Below are 20,761 nucleotides of genomic sequence, written 5' to 3'. Positions count from 1 at the left end.
TTCATATTTATTGTTGCTAATCTTGGGACAGTATTTGTTTTCGCCCATCAGGTGTAGTTCCTGTAGCTCTCCCATGACCATAGCACCCGTTATCTGTCACCACAGTCCCTTTGTGCTCTTCCCTCCCTACTGTATGCCTCATATCTACAGTCTAGTAATTGATTTTAACCAAACACATCTAACACACACACACACACACGCGCAATGATATCAGCTGACTACCTTTCAGAGTATGTACTGAATTTATCCTTTCCTTGGGAAAAATAAAATACATGAAATTTGGGGGAAAGTAAGTGCTTCAAGTAACAATACATTAATATACAATTAACCTTGAGCACAAGGAGATCCAAGATGAGAAATAAAAAGTTTTAGTTGTTGGTAATTTAGGACTCTTGAGACACTTGAAATTTCCACTGTGTGGATGCAGCTAATATAGACCCATGACTTTTATTTTAATACATATTTCCTTTTTGTTTGAGGCTATTATTTATAGGGCTATTAAGCTTCAGCATATATAAAAATAGTTTTTAATAGGATCAGTCTGATAAAGAGAAAACTGTAGGATCACACATTAGTTTATAAAGCTTAGAAAAACAGGCTAAGTTTAAATTATCTTTATATTATAGGCATGAGTAGTTCTCTTTAAAAATACTTAATCATCTATAACACAAGTTATAGATCTCCCTTAAAGGAATTTACAAAAAAAAAAAATACAAGCTTGGTGTATAGGATAGAATTATATAAGGTAATTTCAATCCCATCTAGCCAATGGATAATTTAAAATCTAAACATGTTCAGAACAGTAATTTACATATTGCCCTTAAATAGCTTAAGATTAATAGAAATAGAGCTTGACTACACACACATACACGATCTTTCCAAAACGTTAAATAATTTGGGGAAAAATTCAATCAAAGTATAATTATTCCTAGTGCATTCATGGATATTCATACATGTTAAAACTACAAAATAATTTGACTTTTAAATAGCAGGATATTCAAATCATGCAGCATGTAGGACACTTCTCAGTGGTGTAGGATTATCTTGTGAATGTCTATAATCTCTGGATTCAACAGTTAAATCATAGTAATACTAGTCCCACATCAATCTGATAAGCAAAAAGAGTTCTAACAATTATCAAAAATGTATTTCAGTGTGAGAATTATTTGGGAACCACTGGCTTAAAGGGTCACCATGTGAGTCTCTGTTTAGCATGCAAATAAGTTTTAAATTTTATTTGTAATAAGGGAAAACATATTTGAAAGTTAATCTTAAGCAGAGTTCCTACATGAGAAAGAGTTAAAAGGCAGAGTCACTCTTTATTGGGAATAAAATTGCAGAAGTCCATCAAAAAATCTTTTTCTTTGTGTGCCGCTTTCCCTACCTTCCAAATCAATGCCATTTAACAGTGACATGTCAAGTGGTGATGATGTGCAAAATGTTTGTTACTGGTCTGAGATGATGTACAGAATTTGAGAGTAATCATTCAGAAACTGTATAGCAATTGAACAGAGTAATTTTATGCTTGTTGAATTTATTGTTAAGGTGGGAATTGAATTTTGTTCTTTTTATTTCATATTTTCTCCTAATTCATTTCTATTGTATTTTACAAAATTATTGGTCCATGACAGATTGGGAAATATATAAAGTCCATCCTTCATCCCCAGGTACTTGAGAAGCATTGCCCTAAAAAACACCCACTCTGTTTCTTAAAGACCCTTGGATAGCCAGGGAGGATATCATAGTAACTTCATGCAATTCAAATTCTCTTATGTTTATGGGGAAAGGGAAGAGATGCAATATATCTCTAAGGTTGTAGTTCCATTCTAGTTAAAGTTGAGTCTTAGACAAACTAAGGAGGCAATTAATGTTCACCATTCCCCTCCTCCTTTTATATTTCTATTTTATTTTATTTTTTAAAGGTTTATTTATCTCTGCATATAAGAGCTGGGGTGCAGGAGGTGCAGGGGTGAGAGGATTTACTGGAGACAGAATCAGGAGCAGAACAGGCAGATCTACTGAAATACACTTCTGGAGGGATCAGGGGGCGAGACAGGAGAGGTCTGCTATGCATGTGGGTCACCTCCCTGGCTGGCCAGGGAATGGAACTCATGCTTCAGTGACTGGAAATAGCTTGATAGTGCTGTTTTTAACCCCTGCACCACCAGGAGCCCTCTTTTATATTTCTGGAGGGCTGAGAATTCATTTTACTGCTTGTTTAGAACTCTCTCTCCAATGCCCACTTTACTTCCTACCAGATCCGCGGTCTCAAATAAGTTACCATAGTCTGGATTAGTCTTCAATTTTCACTCTCTATTTAATTGGTTTTATAATAAGGGCTAATATCTCTTTATAAATAATTAATCAGATAACTTAAGGAAATTGATACAGGGAAAGCTATAAATGACTGTATGCTCCTGTTTATGTCTTCAAATTCTTTTCTTTTTAAAAAGAGAAACTTAAGCATTCCATAGTATTGTATCTTTACTGGATCAATGTGGGGGAGGGCAATAGCTTATCAGAGCACAATCTTATGAAAGCATCCTTGTATGTCACCATCCATAAATTCCCACATATGTCTTTGTCCTCTTTCCCTACACTTAAATCTAAACTAGAGTCTGCTTTCCTGCAAAAAGCATGGCACTAATACTATTAGCTGATCTGTGGCAAGCGATGTTTTCATTTGTTTTTCAAATGTGAGTGAGAGCATTAGGAAAGATATACTATGGTACATAAAGGAAAATTTGAAGGTGGTGGTTAGTAATGAATTGCTATTTGTAAGCTGTACCGCCATTTGCTAAATGATACTGAAATTTTTCTGGGCAGCAAGTAACATTTTAGAGTTTACAGATTCTATGAGGAAGGCTATGAAAGAAAATAAAGATAAAAGGAAACAAAATGCCAACTCCCTATATTTCATTGTTTTAGTGGGGGTTTGGACAAATTGATGTCACATAATAATTCATTAAATCCAGACTAAGAACCTGTTTTCTATACCAACTAGAGCAGGAGAAGGTTGGCCTTGAGGAAGGAATCCAATGGAAAAGGAATTGTCTATCCAGAATATTTTTATTATCAGACAAGCTACATAAAATGTGGAAGGATTGTAGTTAAGAGCATATACAAAATCCTGTAGTAGTTTACAGAGCTCTGTTGCTGAAGAAATTTGATTTTATAAAGTTATGAGAAAAATTATTTTATAAATTAGTACCATTTAGTAGTAGCAATAGTAAGATGGATATAGGTAAATGCCATTCAGGAAAAGATGTGATTTAGAAACATAAATTTTATGCTTTCAATTTTGTTATTTTTAATAAAGTATAGAAAATCTCTGAAGAAATGCTTATGCATCGGTTGGCATAACAATGAGTCTGGATGAAGCATCATACTTTAATAAGCTTTACTGAGAGTGGCACAAACAGAGCTCTGAGGAAAATGACAAGGTGGCTCTTGAAAGCAAGAGACTGAAAAGGAAGAATGAAGGATAATATAATATAGAATCTTCACATCCTTACCTTGTCTCTCTGCTTAAAATTGCACTTTCTATGAGTATGATGAGTCCAGTAAGGCTACCGTGCTTCATTCAAATTTTATAGATGCTTCCTTATGCAGCACTTCTATAAGAGTCAGTAAATTACAACAGAATTAAATCATCTATTATTCTATAGTAGTGGGAATCCTATGTTGAAAACATTGTAAACATCTTGATAATCATTAAGTCCTGCCTAAAGAGTTACTCTATGTAATCAGTATTCCCAAAAGGGATTTAAATATCTCTAATGCTGATCATCATGTGTATGAGTATGCCTATGTATGTGTTTAATATTAGATATTAGAAACCAACCTCTAATGGGCTTTTCAGCATGCCAAAGATAACTCCTAAAGTGAAGGGAATGTACTGAAGTAATGTTCAGGTGGACACATAATCTCATGTATTTCCTCTCCTTACCCATTTTTACCATTTCCACAGGAAATGCTAATGTATTTGTATAATGTAAATGTATTCCATTTCCTGAGATACATCAATTTAATATCCATTATGTCATCAAGACAAGATCTACACTCTAACTCCATACACAATAATAAACTGAAAATGGATTAAAGACTTCAACAAGCGCTGGATAGAATGTGGAACAAAAACAACCTTATTCCACTGTTGGCAGGAATGTTAAATGGGCAGCCATTTTGGAAATTGATCTGGATTTACCTGAAAAAACTAAAAATGGAAATACCATATCAACCAGCAATCCTACTCTTAGGCATCTATCAAAGAACAGGAAAACATCAATTAAAATAATTATGCCATCTGTGATGTTTACTGCAGCACTATTTACAATAATTAGGGCACAGAAACAACATCAGAGACCATCAATAGAACACTGGATCAAGAATATGTGGTTTATCAAAAGAATGGAATATTATTCAGCCACAAAGAAAGACCAAATTTACAGTAAAATGGAAGAGCTCAAGGGATTTGTGTATAGTAAAGCAAGTCAGAAAGATAAAAGACAGATACTGGATATTTGCAAAGGAGATGATTCAACAAAGTAAAATCCTTCTAGCAACTATAAAATCCTTTTAACAAGGGCCTCCCCTGGTGGCGCAGTGGTTGAGTGCTAGGTTGTGAAGCTGCCCACAGCCTCTGCAGCGCTGGTTCGATCCCTGGCTGCTGGTGAGGGTCCCACATGGTGTGCAGACCTCTCCTGCCATGCCCGCTGCTCCCCTCAGCAGTGTATCTCATCAGTCAGCCTGTTCTGTTCCCCGCTCTGGCTCTGGTGAATTCTCTCACCCTCATGTGCTTCTGATTGTACCCAGTGCTTGTATAAATAAATAAATTAATTTTAAAAAATCCTTCTAAAAACAAATAAAGTAAGGTTTCAGAAGTTAAGAGGGAGGTGGTGGAGAAAGAGTCAAAGGGTTATAAGATAGGGTGTTGGAAAAAAAATGTCTTTAACATACATGTAATTATTAAATGTTTTAAGAGATGACCAATTCTTTAGCAGAATTTATTAATATAAAAGACTAAATGTAGAAATTTCTCTCCAAATGAAATATGAAAATTCACATTGGTTATAATTCTGGTTTAGTGGGAAAAAAAGATTTTTAGTTGATATATTTGTAGCTTTTTTTTCTTGGGGAACAGAGACATAGCTTTTATTATGGGCTGTTAATGAATAATTTACTTCAAATTCTTTTGCAAAATTTTATAAAATTTTGGCTTAAGAAGGTTCAAAGCAATAGGTAGAGGATGCTCTCATTTTTAGAGGGAGGAACAACAAAATCATTAAGATCTAAATCACCGAGAATTGACACATGTAATTTTAGTTGTTACCTGAATGAAAACTGTATACAATTTCAAAGACCTACTTCATTGTTGTACCTAAAAGTCATAGAAAAAAGTAAATCTTAAACAAATAATATATAGGCTACTCAGGTAAAGTAGCAGATATTATCTAAAAGTCATACTTAATGACACCAAATTGTAAATTATGTCATAATAAATCTCAACTCTTTACTTTAAACTATTCCCTTTAAATTTCAAACTAAGTTTGTATTATATATTTTGGTTTCATTAAAAGTGATACCCTTTAGGGCCTCCCCAGTGGCACAGCAGTTGAGCGCTGGGTTGTGAAGCTTGCCCACAGCCTCTGCAGTGTTGGTTTGATCCCTGGCCGCCGGGCAAGGGTCCCACATGGCACACAGACCTCTCCTGCTGCCTGCTGCTCCCCTCAGCGATGTACTTCGTCAGTCTGCCTGTTCTGCTCTCCTCTCTGTCTCTGGTGAATTCTCTCACCCTCCTGTGCTTCTGACTGCACCCAGTGCTTGTATAAATAAATACATAAATCTTTTTTTAAAAAAAGTGATACCCTTTAGGGCCTCGCTGGTGGTGCAGGTGGTTGAACGGTGCACTGTGAAGCTGTCTGCAGCATCTGCAGCGTGGGTTTGATCCCAGCCGGCCAGGAGAAACCCACATGGCACGGCAGACCTCTCCTGCCTTACCTGCTGCTCCCCTCAGTAGTGTATTTCATCAGTCTGCCTGTTATGTTCCCAGCTCTGGCTCTGGTGAATCCTCTCACCCTCCCGCACATCTGACCTGTACCCTGGTTCTTGCATAAATAAATAAATCTTAAAAAAACAGTGGGGGCCTCCCCTGGTGGCGCAGCAGTTGAGCGCTGGGCTGCGAAGCTGCCCGCAGCCTCTGCAGTGCCGGTTCAATCCCCGGCCACTAGCGAGGGTCCCACATGGCGGGACAGACGGCTCCTGCCATGCCCGCTGCTCCCCTCAGCAGTGTATTTCGTCAGTCTGACTGTTCTGCTCCCCACTCTGTCTTTGGTGAATTCTCTCACCCTCCCACACTGTACACAGTGCTTGTATAAATAAATAAATAAATCTTTAAAAAAAATTGTGTAAGAATTATATATTTTTTTAAAAAAAGTGATAGCCTTTATCCTATTTATTCTTTAATTACGAGTTGCCTAGAGCTGAGAGCTACCCTGTCATCCTCCTATTTTATAGTTACTCTTCTACAACCTTGTATCTTTGCCTCTGTTATGATCTCAATACCAGTAATTCCACCATATCTGCTGTTGATAACATTCAAAAGACTCTATAACACTTATATCCATAAACTCATTGAATATCTTCACCTCATCAGAAGACAAATCAAATCAGTGTGTCTAAAAGTGAAACTCAGATCATTCTTTCAAAATCTGCTCACCTCCATCTCAATTAAAGACACTCCATGTTCCCAATGTTTGGGTGAACCGCTTCACTCTTATTTTCTCCAACACCCCATCTATTCCACCAGGAAACGCTATTGAAATACATTTGAAATATAACCAGTATATTTTTTAAACCAATTCCCATGCTAATCCTTGTAGTCTGTACTACTAGTGTTACTTACCATGCTTACTACAATAGCTTATCATTCTCTTAAACTTCTTCAATTTATTCCCCCTTACAGGAATTACTGTGTGGCTTATACTTTAAAATATAAGTTATATCATCTTATCCCTTGGCTCAGGTCTCTGCAATACCTCCTCACTTCCTGCAGCTTTTCAGTGTTGTCAGAGGCTAATGATGGTTACACCATCTCCAGCTTTTATGACCACATTTTCTATTACTGCTCTCACACCATTCACTCCATTCAGCCACACTGGCCTCCAGGCAATTCATTCCTTTACCTGTCAGGCACCTTCCCTCTATATGTCTTGTCCTATATCCCACTTTCCGAAAACTCTTCCCTGGATATTCACATGCCTAACTCCTTCACATCCTTTGTGTCTTTGCTTTAATGCCACCTTCTTGTTGAAACAATGTGACTACTTATTTAAAACCACAACCAGCACCTCTTGATACTCACTATGGATGTCAAATTAAGTTTTCATACTCTTTTTTATCATTATTCTTTAGAACTTAAACTTTTACAATTTACTGAGAACCATTCTAATTTACTATTACTGTGTTTATTGATTAAGTCCACATACACCCACACTCTGAATGAGAATAGGGGACTTTCTTGTATGTATTGCAAGCATTTAAAATGGTTTCTGTAAACAGGAGGCATTAAGTGTTTTCTAGTTATACTTTCATTAATTGCTAATCATATTTTTAAAAGAAATTACATTTTTCTCCTAAACACTTTATGAAGGAAATTGGAGGTTGTGAGAAGAATAGCAGCAAAAGCATATGAAAATTAAACAAAGGGGGCCTGCCTGGTGGCTCAGGAGTTAAAGACACAGTGCTATTAAGCTTATCACAGCCACTGCAGCACAAATTGGATCCCTGGCTGGACAGGGAGCTACCCACACGTCACAGCAGACCTCTCCTATCTTGCTCGCTGCTCCCCTTGACAGTGTATTTCAGTACATCTGCTTGTTCTGCTCCCCACTCTTTCTGGTGAATCTTCTCACCCCCTCCCCTCCACCCCTCAACTCTGGTCTACACCCCAGTAGTTGTATGCATAAATAAATAAATCTAAATAAATCTTTTTTTTAAAAAAGGAAAGTTGAACAGGAAAAAAATCATAGTCAGACATGTTAATCATTTAAATGGTTTTGAACATGCCTCAGTCATTCTAGTGATACTCATTAAAAATTTAAACACAAACACTTCAATTCCATGTATTTGTAACTGGCTATCTGGAACTCCAAGGTCTATACCAGCCTATAAAATAAAGCTGGATCATCTCCTGAATCAAATTCATTTGAAAACTGCAAAAAACACATTGGTGATTGTAGAATAGAAAGTTTTACTTTTTAAAACAAATCTGGAGAATTCAAAAAAACAAAGAAATTTTATTCTTCCACTGTGGGTCTAAAAAATAAAACTAATGATATATGGTTAAATGTTTACTGCTGATAAAGGCAGTAGAGACTGTTAATGCCTGTTCATGTAAGAAAACTTCCTTACAAAATGAAAAAAAGGAAAAATGTCCTTGACTTTATTTTGTTATTTTGTCATTTTTCTTTTAAAGATGAAATACATTCTGTATTTTATTCATTTATTTATTGTATCCAGTTTTTTCAAGTATCAGTTAGTGTTAGACAGTCATCAATAATGAAGGAATATTTGTTATGGTTAACATACTTTTTTTTTTTTAAACATCAAGCTTTGAGATTGGGTAAAAGGAATGAATGATATTTTACACCTTAGGAACCATAAAAAATGGTTTACTGTTGAGATTGAATGCCTCACATTCTCTTTAATTATGAATCAGGTGAGTAAAATGCTATTTTTGTTTTATATATTATAATAAAAATATATCAAAATTAACATAAATTCAGGTCTTAAGAGTCATTATTGCTCACTATTATTGCTCAATATTTAATCTCAGAAAAAGGAAAACTGGGAAGTTATATTCAAGTGATAAAATTGTAAAAAGCTAACTAGCAAATTACTCATATTTGTCTTCAAATATTTTTACTTTACCTTAGCCTAATAATGTGGCATATAATCCAGCCTATAAATTGTACCTGTCTCTTAGAAATATCTTCTTTAAAGGATACTTAAGGATCCAGGGCTTAATTCTGCTGTTTTCACATGTGTTTTAAAATGTCATAATAAATTCGCAATTTACAGTTTGATGAACCAAATTGTTCTGACAACCCTTTGCATCTTTTGACACAAGAGAATTAGACATAGGCCATTATAAAAATCTCATTAAAAGATACATCTCTCCTAAAATAACTAATCCAAATTTGTTGCACGCCTTTCTACATCCTGATAAGACACAGAAGTAACATATGGTCTCTGTCCTCCAGGAACTTACTTTCTATAATAGGAAAACATAGGTCTATTAAACAGTAGCAGCTTAGGGGATTTGAAAAATCACTTCTATTGGCATTTTGGGTCTGCTTCATATTCTTTCAGGGAAGACATGTTTGTTTTTTTTAAAAAAGGAGAGAAATGCAATTTTTTCAACGTTTTGCCAAAAATCAGAGCTAAAAGACTGTTATAGACATAAAATGGAAATGAGAGGAAATGGGAAAAAGAAAAATAGGGATAAAATAACACAATTTATAATTTAGGAAGATAGAGCAAATGAGTTGGGGAAAACAGCAGAAAAAGAAAGTTAAGAATGGAAGAGATTGTCAGACACATTTGTCTGCAGGTCTCAATATTGATGCAGAGACAAATTAAAGAATCAGAGTAATTCTTATGCAGCTCCATACAACCATCAAAAACTAAAATCAAACAACAATGCTGTGTCATTTGCTCACTTGGAACCACAATTTATTTAGAATTTATAAATTATGAAAAAATTAAGTCTATTTCCAGGACCTCAAATCATGTAGACAATACTTGCTAAAGTTGAACTGCAAATATTATTCTTACAGTCAAAGTAATTTTTTTCCACTTAACACCAAAGGGCAAATATTTCATCCTCAGCAAATCTTATAGTCTTACTTATCCCACGCTATAAAATATTCTTGGGTTAATCAAAATTAAAACTTTGGGGAGCCTCCCTGGTGACCCATGGGTCAAATCTCAGTGCTATAACTGCTATGGCCTGACCTGAGTGCAATCCTGGCAGGGAGCTAACCTATCTATGGTGCAGCAGACTGCTCCTTCTTGCCTGCCACTCCCCTCAGCAGTGTATTTCAGTTGATCCACCTGTTCTACTCCCCACTCTGTCTCTGGTGAATCCTCTCACACACACCCCCACACCTCTGGCCTACACTTCAGTTCTTCCATGCAAAAAAAAAAAAGTAAAGCTTTGGGGGCAAAAACTACAGTACGCATCAAACATTTCATATGCTTTCCCACATTCCATGATACAGTTAATATGGACGACAAAACTAGTTCTGACAACTGAGCTATGGGTGGAAGTATTTGTGTTATTTCCATTCCAGAGCAGAGATGAACCAGGATTTCTCTTTGTTTATTCTCCTACTATAGCCATCACAGTACTGACATTCCAATCGTCTGGGTCTTCAGCAGAGTGGATCTCTTAGTGCCTATGTTAACGTGGAATAGGATGTAACATCCTTATTTATTGCTGTCTGTCTCTCTTTCTCTCTCTCACACACACACAAATGCACACACACTCTAACACATCAACATATAGTATGAGCAGGAAATGTATTGTATTAAATGACTTTGTTGCAAAGTATAATTATGTTGCTAAAATATAATTTTCAATATTAGTGTTAAACTATAAAAGCGGTATATATTGATTGCTGGTTCAAAGCAAAAATACAAGAGTTTTTTTTTTTTTTCCAGGTACATTCCACTGAACATTTACTATATTTTTCCATAACCATAGGACAGTTTTTGGATCATGATATAAATGGTTATATTAGTGAATATTATAAAATCATTTTTCCTTACTTTTCTATTGAATGAATTTCTCCCAAAGTAATTTCTTTATTAAATCCCTAACAGTATTGCAAAAAGCATAATGGGTTTAGAAAGCAATTCAAATCTTTATAAAGATATAAAAACCTGTGCCATATTGATAACTCCAGACCATACCAGAGACAGAATAGGGAACAGAACAGGCAGACCGTAATACACTGCTAAGGGGAGTAGCGGGCGAGACAGGAGAGGTCTGCTGCACCATATGTGTGTTGGCTCCCTGGTCAGGGATCAAATTCAGGCCATAGTCGTGATAGCACCAAGACTTAGCCCATAGGCCACCAGGGAGGCTCTGAGATCTATTCTTTCAAGAAAATTAAGGATGTCCTTAACATTCCTTCCTAATACTCCATTCTTCTATCACCTGGTTTAAAAAAAAAAAATACCATTAGCACTTCAATCTTTAACCCTATCTATCAGACAAAAACAGTAAATAAAGGAAATCCAATTTGGAAAAGAAGAAGTGAAACTGTCATATTCACTGAAAATATACAGAAAATCCTAGAAATCTCATCAAAAAGTTCTTAGTAACAATGGATGAATATGTATTTGTAAAGAAAGGCTGGAGAACAATATTTACTCAGGAAAATGAAAGAGAACAGAAATCTTAAAACTTGAAAGAATTGGTCGAAATATAGTGGGCCATAATAGAGACTGGGAAACCCCTAAGGAAATAACCAGTCTGTTTGGAGGCAAGCTATTTGAATGAACTAAATGACAAACCAGGTCACATAAATCAGCTTTACCTAATGGTTTTTGTTTTGTTCATTCGATGTCTTCTGTTGAAAACATTTCCCTCTATTTCTTTTATATAAAAATTTATATCTCCTTCAAATCTTCATTTTGTGATCAAAAGTTGCTTATTTTTTTTTTTTTTTAGAATTTTACTTCTTTTTTTAAAAGATTTTATTTATGCATACAAGGACTGGGGTAGAGGCCAGAGGTGTAGGGTGTGAGAGGATTCACCAGAGACAGAGTGGGGCACAGAACAGGTAGATCTACTGAAATACAATGCTGAGAGGAGCAGCGGGCGAGACAGGAGAGGTCTGCTGTGTCATGTGGTTTGAGCCAAGCTCAAACTTGTGCTGCAGAGACTGTGGATAGCTTCACAGTGCTTGTGCTTAACCCCTTGCACCACCAGGAAGGCCCGCAGTGCTTAATAAATTATACTAATGATCTGTTTGATAAATAACGCAAGCTTTTTTCTTAAGAATATATACAACCTCCTACAAAGTTACCTGCCAGCTGATTCTAAGGAAGATGGAATGTCCTTCTTTGCTCTCATTGGTCAAGGAACTTATGGATCTTTTCCCCTGGAAAAAATAATTTTCTAGTAAAAGAATCCTTCCTGTGTACACTCTGAACAAGAGTTTTATTCTATTACTGATATTTTCTGTATTACATATTTTCTAGGATTGTTTATGCTTTAAGTTTATCTTAATGTATAGTGAATAATTATTGAGATGTGCCCATAGATCTGAAATGACAAAACTTCCACACATGGAATTTTTGCTCTCATTTCAATATCTAGCTCAGTGCTCAAGCCATGTATAATTTTTTTTCATAATTCCTTGAATGACTAGATAAGAGAATCATGCAATGATACAATGATAAGACTTGCATGTGCAGAGAGTTAAGAAAGTAGTGTGTGGTTGGTGTGGGAGGAAGCCTCCATGGTGGCACAAAGATTAAATTCTCAGCACTATCATGCTATTGCCAGCCACTGTGGCCTGATTTCTCATACCCAGCCAGGGAGCTACCCACATGGCACAGCAGACCTCTCCTATCTCGCCCGCTGCTCCCCTCAGCAGTGTATTTCAGTAGATCTACCTGTTCTGTTCCCCACTCTGTGTCTGCCTCACCCCCCTGCACCTCTGGCCTACACCCAGTTCTTGTATACATAAATAAATATTCAAAAAAAGAAAGTACTGGGGTGTGCAAAGTGGAGTCAGTGTATCAACTGCGCTGAATTACATCTATCCCTGATCTCACTGTTTCTGGAACACAAATGGGTCTAACTATAGCTGAGGGATCCTAGTATGCGCTACAGACACTACCCTTGATTATGTTTGCATTAAGTTAAATGAAATTGGGATGGATCACAGAATTTGGAAAACTCCAAGCATATATTTCATAACTGAATGTGAATACAATGTTTAAGCTAACTAAAGGTCTGAGTTTGAAGAGCTCTTGCAGTAAGTGTTGACAGTGTGTTTGACCTTACACATGAATCTCAAGCTAGTACAGTCTCTATCCAGCCTGCTTGTTTTTAGAAGATGTTACCAGTTACCTTAATAGGAAGTTTGTATTAGAAAGGATCATGTCTAATGGGGCCTGCTTCCACAGCAGTAAAATTGTTTCTGTGCTACTAGATGTAAAGCACTTTGGTATATGCAAGTTGCCAATATTAATTGCATTTTGTGGAATTTGGTAGTTTTTTCAACTGTATAAGCTTGTGCAGCTCTAGCATGGAAATACTGACTTGTAAAGTTACAAAATAGGAGAAAGTACAGCAAATGCTTTGTATTTTTGCACACAACTGGGAGACTGGCAATAATATAGACATAAAGTTAAGAAGCAAATGTTCTAGTCATATTTTTTGTTGTTGGGTTAGTTTTACAACCTAAAACTCAGACTCTTATCTCTAAGATGGAGGTAGTTTATATACTTTCTAAATTTCCCTTCACTTCTAAAATGTTATTTTTATGCATAATAGCAGAATTTTCCAGATCTCCCCTGAACCCTCTATTAGCCAGCATTCCTATTATCTAAGAGAAGGAACTTGCAAAATTAATGTTGAAACAGTCAATTCATGTGAATGATATCTATTCTATTATGAAAAACAGAAGATCGGGTTTTTTTTTTGAAGGCACTCTAGAAGCACAATAATATATTGATTAGGAAATTATGACAACTAAATATATCCCTTTTGTACTATTATTCTCTATTTAACTTTATCTGAATTTTAACCTTCCAGTTTTTCTCGAGCTGGTAATAAGCCTATGCTCACAGCTGGTCATGTCTCTTTGCTCTCTTATCAGCATCACACATTCCAGAAACAAATAAACAAAGCACAAAAAGGAGAGACTGGAGTCCAGATTCTTTTTCTATTATTATTATTTTACTTTTTTACATCATTGTTCATTTTTAAACAATATTTGCTTCCCCCCACCCCCTCAGGTGTAGTCACCATAGAGTTTCCTTCACCAATGCACCCATGCACCATCACCTCAGTCCCCTGTGCTCCTCCCTCCCTCCCTCTGATCCCTCTTCCTCCTCCTCCCCTGCAGGATGTCTCTGATTTATAATTGTCCTTTTTTTGCTTTGTTGTGTTTTGTACCATTATTTTTTTTTTACACTGATCTCTTATTTGGCCTCCCTATATTCCTGCTATAAGTGAAACCATCTGATATTTTTCTTTTTCCTTCTGGCTTATTTCACTGAGCATAATTCCTTCTAGCTCCAAACACGTTGCTGTGAGTGGCATGAGTTTATCTTTTTTGATTGCTAAGTAATATTCCATTGTGTACATATACTATATCTTCTTGATCCAGTCATCTATTTTTGGGCATTTGGATTGGTTCCAGGTTTTGCCTATTGTAAATAGTGCTGCAATAAACATAGGTGTACAGGTGTTCTTTTGAATCAATGTTTCTGTGTCCTTTGGGTGGATCCCTAGTAGTGGAATTGCCATATGGTAGCTCCATATTTTGTAGACTGAGGAAACTTTCCATAGTGGTTGGACCAATGTGCACTCCCACCAGCAATGGAGTCCAGATTCTTCTAACCTCTCTCCTTGGGCTTTGAACTGCATTCACCATCAGAATGTAGCTAGACAGATCTTTATGACTTAGCATGATGGTTTAAATTTTTAATATGAATAGTTAGACAGATTAGAAGTTTTCCATTTCTTCTTTTCCTTACTCTTCCCTTCACTATACCAATGTGTTTCACTCATATTTATAATCTGTCTAATTTCTGAAGGTGTTTTACATATAATTAGATCTCTGACTTGGAGATGGGGATTATTCATTTGTTTACTACTTTGAATTAGATATGCTCTGTTTTGTTTTGATTTTCATTATCTTGGGAGCAACTTTCCATCACATTATAGGGTAATAAAATAACTGGCCTGAATACCCAGCAACTAAACATGGGTATATCCAGCACTCACTGCTTGAAGTTTCATACCAAAGTGAGAGATAGATTATGGCAAAAGCAGATGCACACTTCCATGATTTGAAAATACCCTTCTGCCATAGAGAAGATATGAAACCACTTTGTGCTTGCTAATAGAAACATTTTTAAAAATAAAACCTAAACTCATTTAACCTTGACATTGTCGGGCTGCTGTTTCCCGCTATACACAGCAATCACCACAAAAGGGGTGATCTAATAAAAGAGAAAGATCCACCTGATTTGACAAAATTTAAAATGCTAACATTGTGATGTATAATTCAATTACTATCATCTTTCTTATCACCATTGAGCTTATGAGGACAGAAATACTTATAACAGATGAGCATGTCAATGAATCACTTAATCTTTTAGAGCTATACATTTTTCAGAGAATTATGAATTCACCAAATAATGAACTTGAGTCAGGGAAATTGGAGGAGAAACACATGCAAGATGTTTTTCTTAAGAGAGGATAGAACCTGCATATTACCATATCTCCAGCTTGTCTTAAGGAAGATAACATTAACATTTAGAGGCCTTTGAAAATAATACAATTATCTGGATTTTGTGGAGCTACTTGGCTTTCTTTCCCATGGTATACAGAGGGGATTGCCATTCACCAAGAGGAAGCTGAATTCCAAGCTGTGAAACATGTGAAACATAGAAAGTGTAGCTCAAGGGTGCCACCTACTGGTAGAGGGATGTTCAGGGCAGAGAAAAAAGGTAATAGAAAATTAGCATTATCCTAATATTTTGTCAAGTTACACAAAAATACTGTTATGACTATGTTAAGGAGCAATAGTCAATAACAACGAATCAAAAACAAGGTTTAAAACTCTTTGAGTTACTCTTGACACAAATTTTTTTGAGGAAAATTCCAAAAGCATAAAGTACTAAGCGGGATGGCCCTAAATTCTCAGTTTAGGTTCTAGGCTCCTTATTTTCTCTCATTCTGTTATAGAAATCTTGACTCCAAGAATAATATACAAAAACAAATGATGAGGGCCTCCCCTGTGGCACAGCGGTTGAGCGCTGGGCTGCAAAGGTACCCGCAGCCTCTGCAGTGCCTGTTAGATCCCCAGCCACCTGCGAGGGTCCCACATAGCGCGACAGACCTCTCCTGCAGGGCCCCTTGCTCCCCTCAGCAGTGTATTTCGTAAGTCTGCCTGTTGTGTTCCCCGCTCTGGCTCTGGTGAATTCTCTCACCCTCCTGCGCTTCTGACTGTACCCAGTGCTTGTATAAAAAAATAAATAGATCTAAAAACAAAAACAAAACAAAACAAAAAACAGATGATGACATGTATATGCAATCATCAAGTGTTTCAAGGTTTGTTCAGTACTGTGGCATTGACAGGCTAACTTTGGAGTGATAGGCCTGGGATCATGGATTTTCTCCTTGGTAGCAATGGCTCCTATTTGGAGTATCCTCTAGCTTTCAAAGCCATGACTGCATGCAATTTTCACAACAATCAGTTAGTTCACTTTCTGTATGTGAAGAATATGAAGCCCACAAAATTGAGCTAACTTATTCAAGGTCAGAGTATTACTTAGGTCAGTGTGCATGAATAGAAGCCAGGATTCCTAAATCCTCAAGGTATTAGTACAAAGTAACTATGCTCACCAAATTCTTCTCAACTGAACATCTCTCAATCATCCTTGACCTGTAGGATTATGGGTGACTCGATGTCAAAAAATATAGACTTTGGAACCCAAAGTATCATTGGGACAAAGAATGTAGTGAGGGCCCTCTCCAATGGGTTAGAGGTTAAGTGTCAGCACTATCACTATTACAACCTGAGTTCAATCCCTGGCCAGGGAGCTACCCACATGGCACCGCAGACCTTTCCTGTCTCACCTGCTGCTCCCCTCAGCAATGTATTTCAGTCAGTCCATCTGTTCTGCTCCCTACTCTGTCTCTGGTGAATCCTCTCAAACCTGTACCTCTGGCTTAAACCCCAGTTCTTTTACACAAAAATAAATAAAATGAAAAAAAAGAACCTAATCAGTCACATAAAAGTGAATTCAAATTTTAGATCTGTGTTCTTATTTACTACAGAACATCCATTAAACTTTGTGCACATGGGGTTACTATAATATAAAATAAAGAAATATTTAACTTAAAGAATTATTTTTGAGATTATGTAATTGCAGATTAAAATGATTTGCTCAAATGGCTGAAACATTTTATTTTTGGCAAATACAATGTTAGAAAAAAGGAAAAATACAAAATGGTACTTTGGACACGATGATCATTCGATACGTAAATATAAACATTATGGAGATGCTTATACTATAGATGTCTCTTCTTAAAAATATTGACTCTCTTGAGTCTCCCTGGTGGTGCAAGGGGTTAAGACACCACCTATGAAACTGTCCACAGCCACTGCAGCACGAGTTCGATCCCTGGCCAAGAAGCTACCCACATGGTGAAGCAGACCTCTCCTTGCTCGCCTTCTGCTCCCCTAAGCAGTGTATTTCAGTCAGTCTGCCTGTTCTGCTCCCCACTCTGTCTCTGGTGAATCCTCTCACCCTCTGCACCTCTGGCCTGGACCCGAGTTCTTATATACATAAACAAATAAATATTTTAAAAAATATTGACTCTAGGGGATTGGAAGTCACAAAAATTTAATTAAAAAATTACAGAGTTATTTTAATATTTAGCTCTTTGAAGCCTACATTTCTTGTGACTTAACATTTTCTCTTACAGTCCCCATAGCAAGTTTTCAATAGCAAGTTTTCACTTATTTATTCCACAGATATTACAGTTAAAATCAGAAATTGAAAAACAGGCAGAAGATCTGAATAGACTTTCAAAGATACAAAATGACTAACAAGCACATGAGAAGATGTTTATCATGTCTTATTATAAGAAAAATGCAATCAAGGAACCATGAGATATCACTCACATCTATGAGAATAGCGATTATCCAAAAGACAAGACACAATGAGTGTTGGAGAGGATGTGGAGAGAAGGGAACCCATATGTACTATTGGTGTGAATGTAAATTGGTGTAGTCATTATGGAAAGCAGAATGGCAATTTTTAAATAATTAAAATAGAAATTACACATTATCTAGTCATGCTATTTCTGAATATTTACAAAACATATTTTCCATTAATAGCAAACCATTCAGAATGCTATATAAAGATTTTCACAATTTAGTAGTGGAGTGTGATTACAGAGAAATCATTTAACTTGGGCTTCGAGCATTTCACTTCAAACTATTGAATGCCAAAGAACAGATAATTAATATTATTAAATTCTGAAAGGCAGAAATATTTGAAGTGTTCAAGATAATCATAAGTACTAAAAAGTTTTGTTGACATGAAAATGTAAAACTTATGTCTTCATAAGTTTATTGCGGTATATTCTTACTTATAGTTGTCTTTGAAAAATAGTAAAAGATTATAGATTCACTTGTCTCTTGGAAAAAATATCTGTAAGGAAGTAATGATGATGATAATAGTGATGGTAATGGTGATGATGATGATAAGACAAACTGTTTTATTGACTCTTGCTATGTGCCAAACAGTTCTGCTTAATAGGCACATAGTTATCTCTCTTTCACTGACACACACACTCTCTCTTTCTCTCTCCCCAGATACCACAATGTTAACAAAATCTTATGAGTTAAATTCTGTCAACTTATACATTATATAAAGAAATTAAATATATTTTAAATATATTTATGGTATATGCTGGAGCCAATGTTTGAAATCAGTAATTCATAGTTCAAAAATTTAACTGACATGCTATAGTATCTACTTAATTTTCTAATATGACTTTCAAAATTCAATCCAAAATCATGCAAATATAAAATACAAACAATAGTAAAGAATAGATGTTGATACATGGCTATCACCTAATTATCAATGCAAAAAATTACTTTTATTGTTTTATCATGTATGCGATAGAGATATGACACCATTATTAATTCTCTTACCTCATTTCTCTGCCTATAATTCATTTCCTCTGTCCACAAATTGAGTATTTCCTACCAAGCCAAAAAATAGATTTTCAGAGATTTTGTATCAATAAAACTCATATAATAAAGCAATAAACTTGAACATAATCAACGTAGCCTTTGCAAAGGTATTCAATTTTTATTATTATAAATAAATTTTATATTATTAATTTTATAAACCACCAAAATAAGTAAATAACCAGTTTTATGAAAGAAACTGAGTAAAATAAACTGAATAAAATAAAAAATTTTTACAGGTGAGGAATGCCATATGTGAAGTGATATTTCAGCACTGCGGGGCAGCATTTTAATTGCTCTCTTAATGTACTTGGTTCATCCTGTGTTTTAGAGGACATATGGTACATTTCCCTGGGAATTAGAACTATTCGAGGATTTTTATTATTTTTCGATGGAATTCAGAATTTTAGTATGAGCTTTCCTTAATATAATCCACTGTACAGTTGACATTCTTTCCTATTGTGACTTTTTAAACTGAAAGAATCACCATCTAAGATGTTTGCATTCAGAGTCATCAAAGGTTAACGTCATTTTGCAAAGTTGCAATGCAATCATTTTGTAAATTTCATCATTCCAGAGATTTCTGACTAAGCATAAAGATGAAAATACCTTCTTCAATATCATCAACAGAGTAGATTTTCTTCCTGCCAATGCTTGTCATTTAAAGTATTATTTCATCAACACTGAAAGTCAAATTTCCCAAAGCCCTTAGACCAAGAAAAATTACCAAGTGTTTTCACTCTAATTCTATGCAAGAAATGAAGTAAATTCCAGGCAGACATTTTGAGAGTTTAAATTTCATGTTTTGTTTTGGAATTTATGGATCAGTTGGCAATCAATTCAAAGGAAACAAAATAATTTTCTTTGAAAATGCAAATTTCTGTACACTGCAAGGTTGTGAGAGATTAGTCTTATTTAAAATGCATGAAAATTTTCCAGCTAGTCATTATTATTTCTTGCAAGACCTACACGGAATTTAATACAATTTTGCTAAAGCTGTGCACAGAGAAATGATTATGAATTTGGAGTCAGGAGATATGCTTTCAAATCACTGTTCATTACAACCTAATTTTATTCTATTCAGCAAGATAATTAATCCACCTGAGGATCAAATCTATTCTCATAAAATGTGGATAATAATATAAGGCTTTCCTGACAGAGCTGTGGTACAGATTAATTGGGATAATGTATGTGAACATGCTTTCAGAATATGAAAACAAATCTATACAGATGTTAACTACAACTAACCATTTCTTATATTCAAAATCATTCAATATCCTGTGACCCATATGTCCTGGGAAATCATCCCAAATAATTTAAGAGTGGAAACCAGGTTTGTGCAGTGGTATCTTGCAATCTAAGTTTTCCTGCATTTCATAACTTGTACCATTTCTCCTTCCAGTCTTCGGGAAGAATTACTGTCTCTAAACTCAACTCTGCTTCCCTGTGACTCTCTTGGACTGACAGAGAAAATGTCATGAAGAAAAAAAAATACATATTGGAAATTTCAAATGAATACCTCAATTGTGTATTTTGTGAATATCTTTACCTAATAATGAAAAGCATACATTATAATTACACTTTCCATTATAATGAGCTTTTATGCAAACCATTTTGAAAAAATACAATGCTATTTTCCACAGCATATCTATGACAGTCATAATCAACTATGCTTTTTTCCCACATCAATAACATCTAACCTGTAGTATTTCTCAATTCTCAGGAAACAGAGACAATTT

This window comes from Talpa europaea, assembly GCF_964194135.1.
Source record: "Talpa europaea genome assembly, chromosome: 2".
NCBI classification, from domain to species: Eukaryota; Metazoa; Chordata; class Mammalia; order Eulipotyphla; family Talpidae; genus Talpa; species Talpa europaea.
This window is presented reverse-complemented; position numbering follows the sequence as displayed.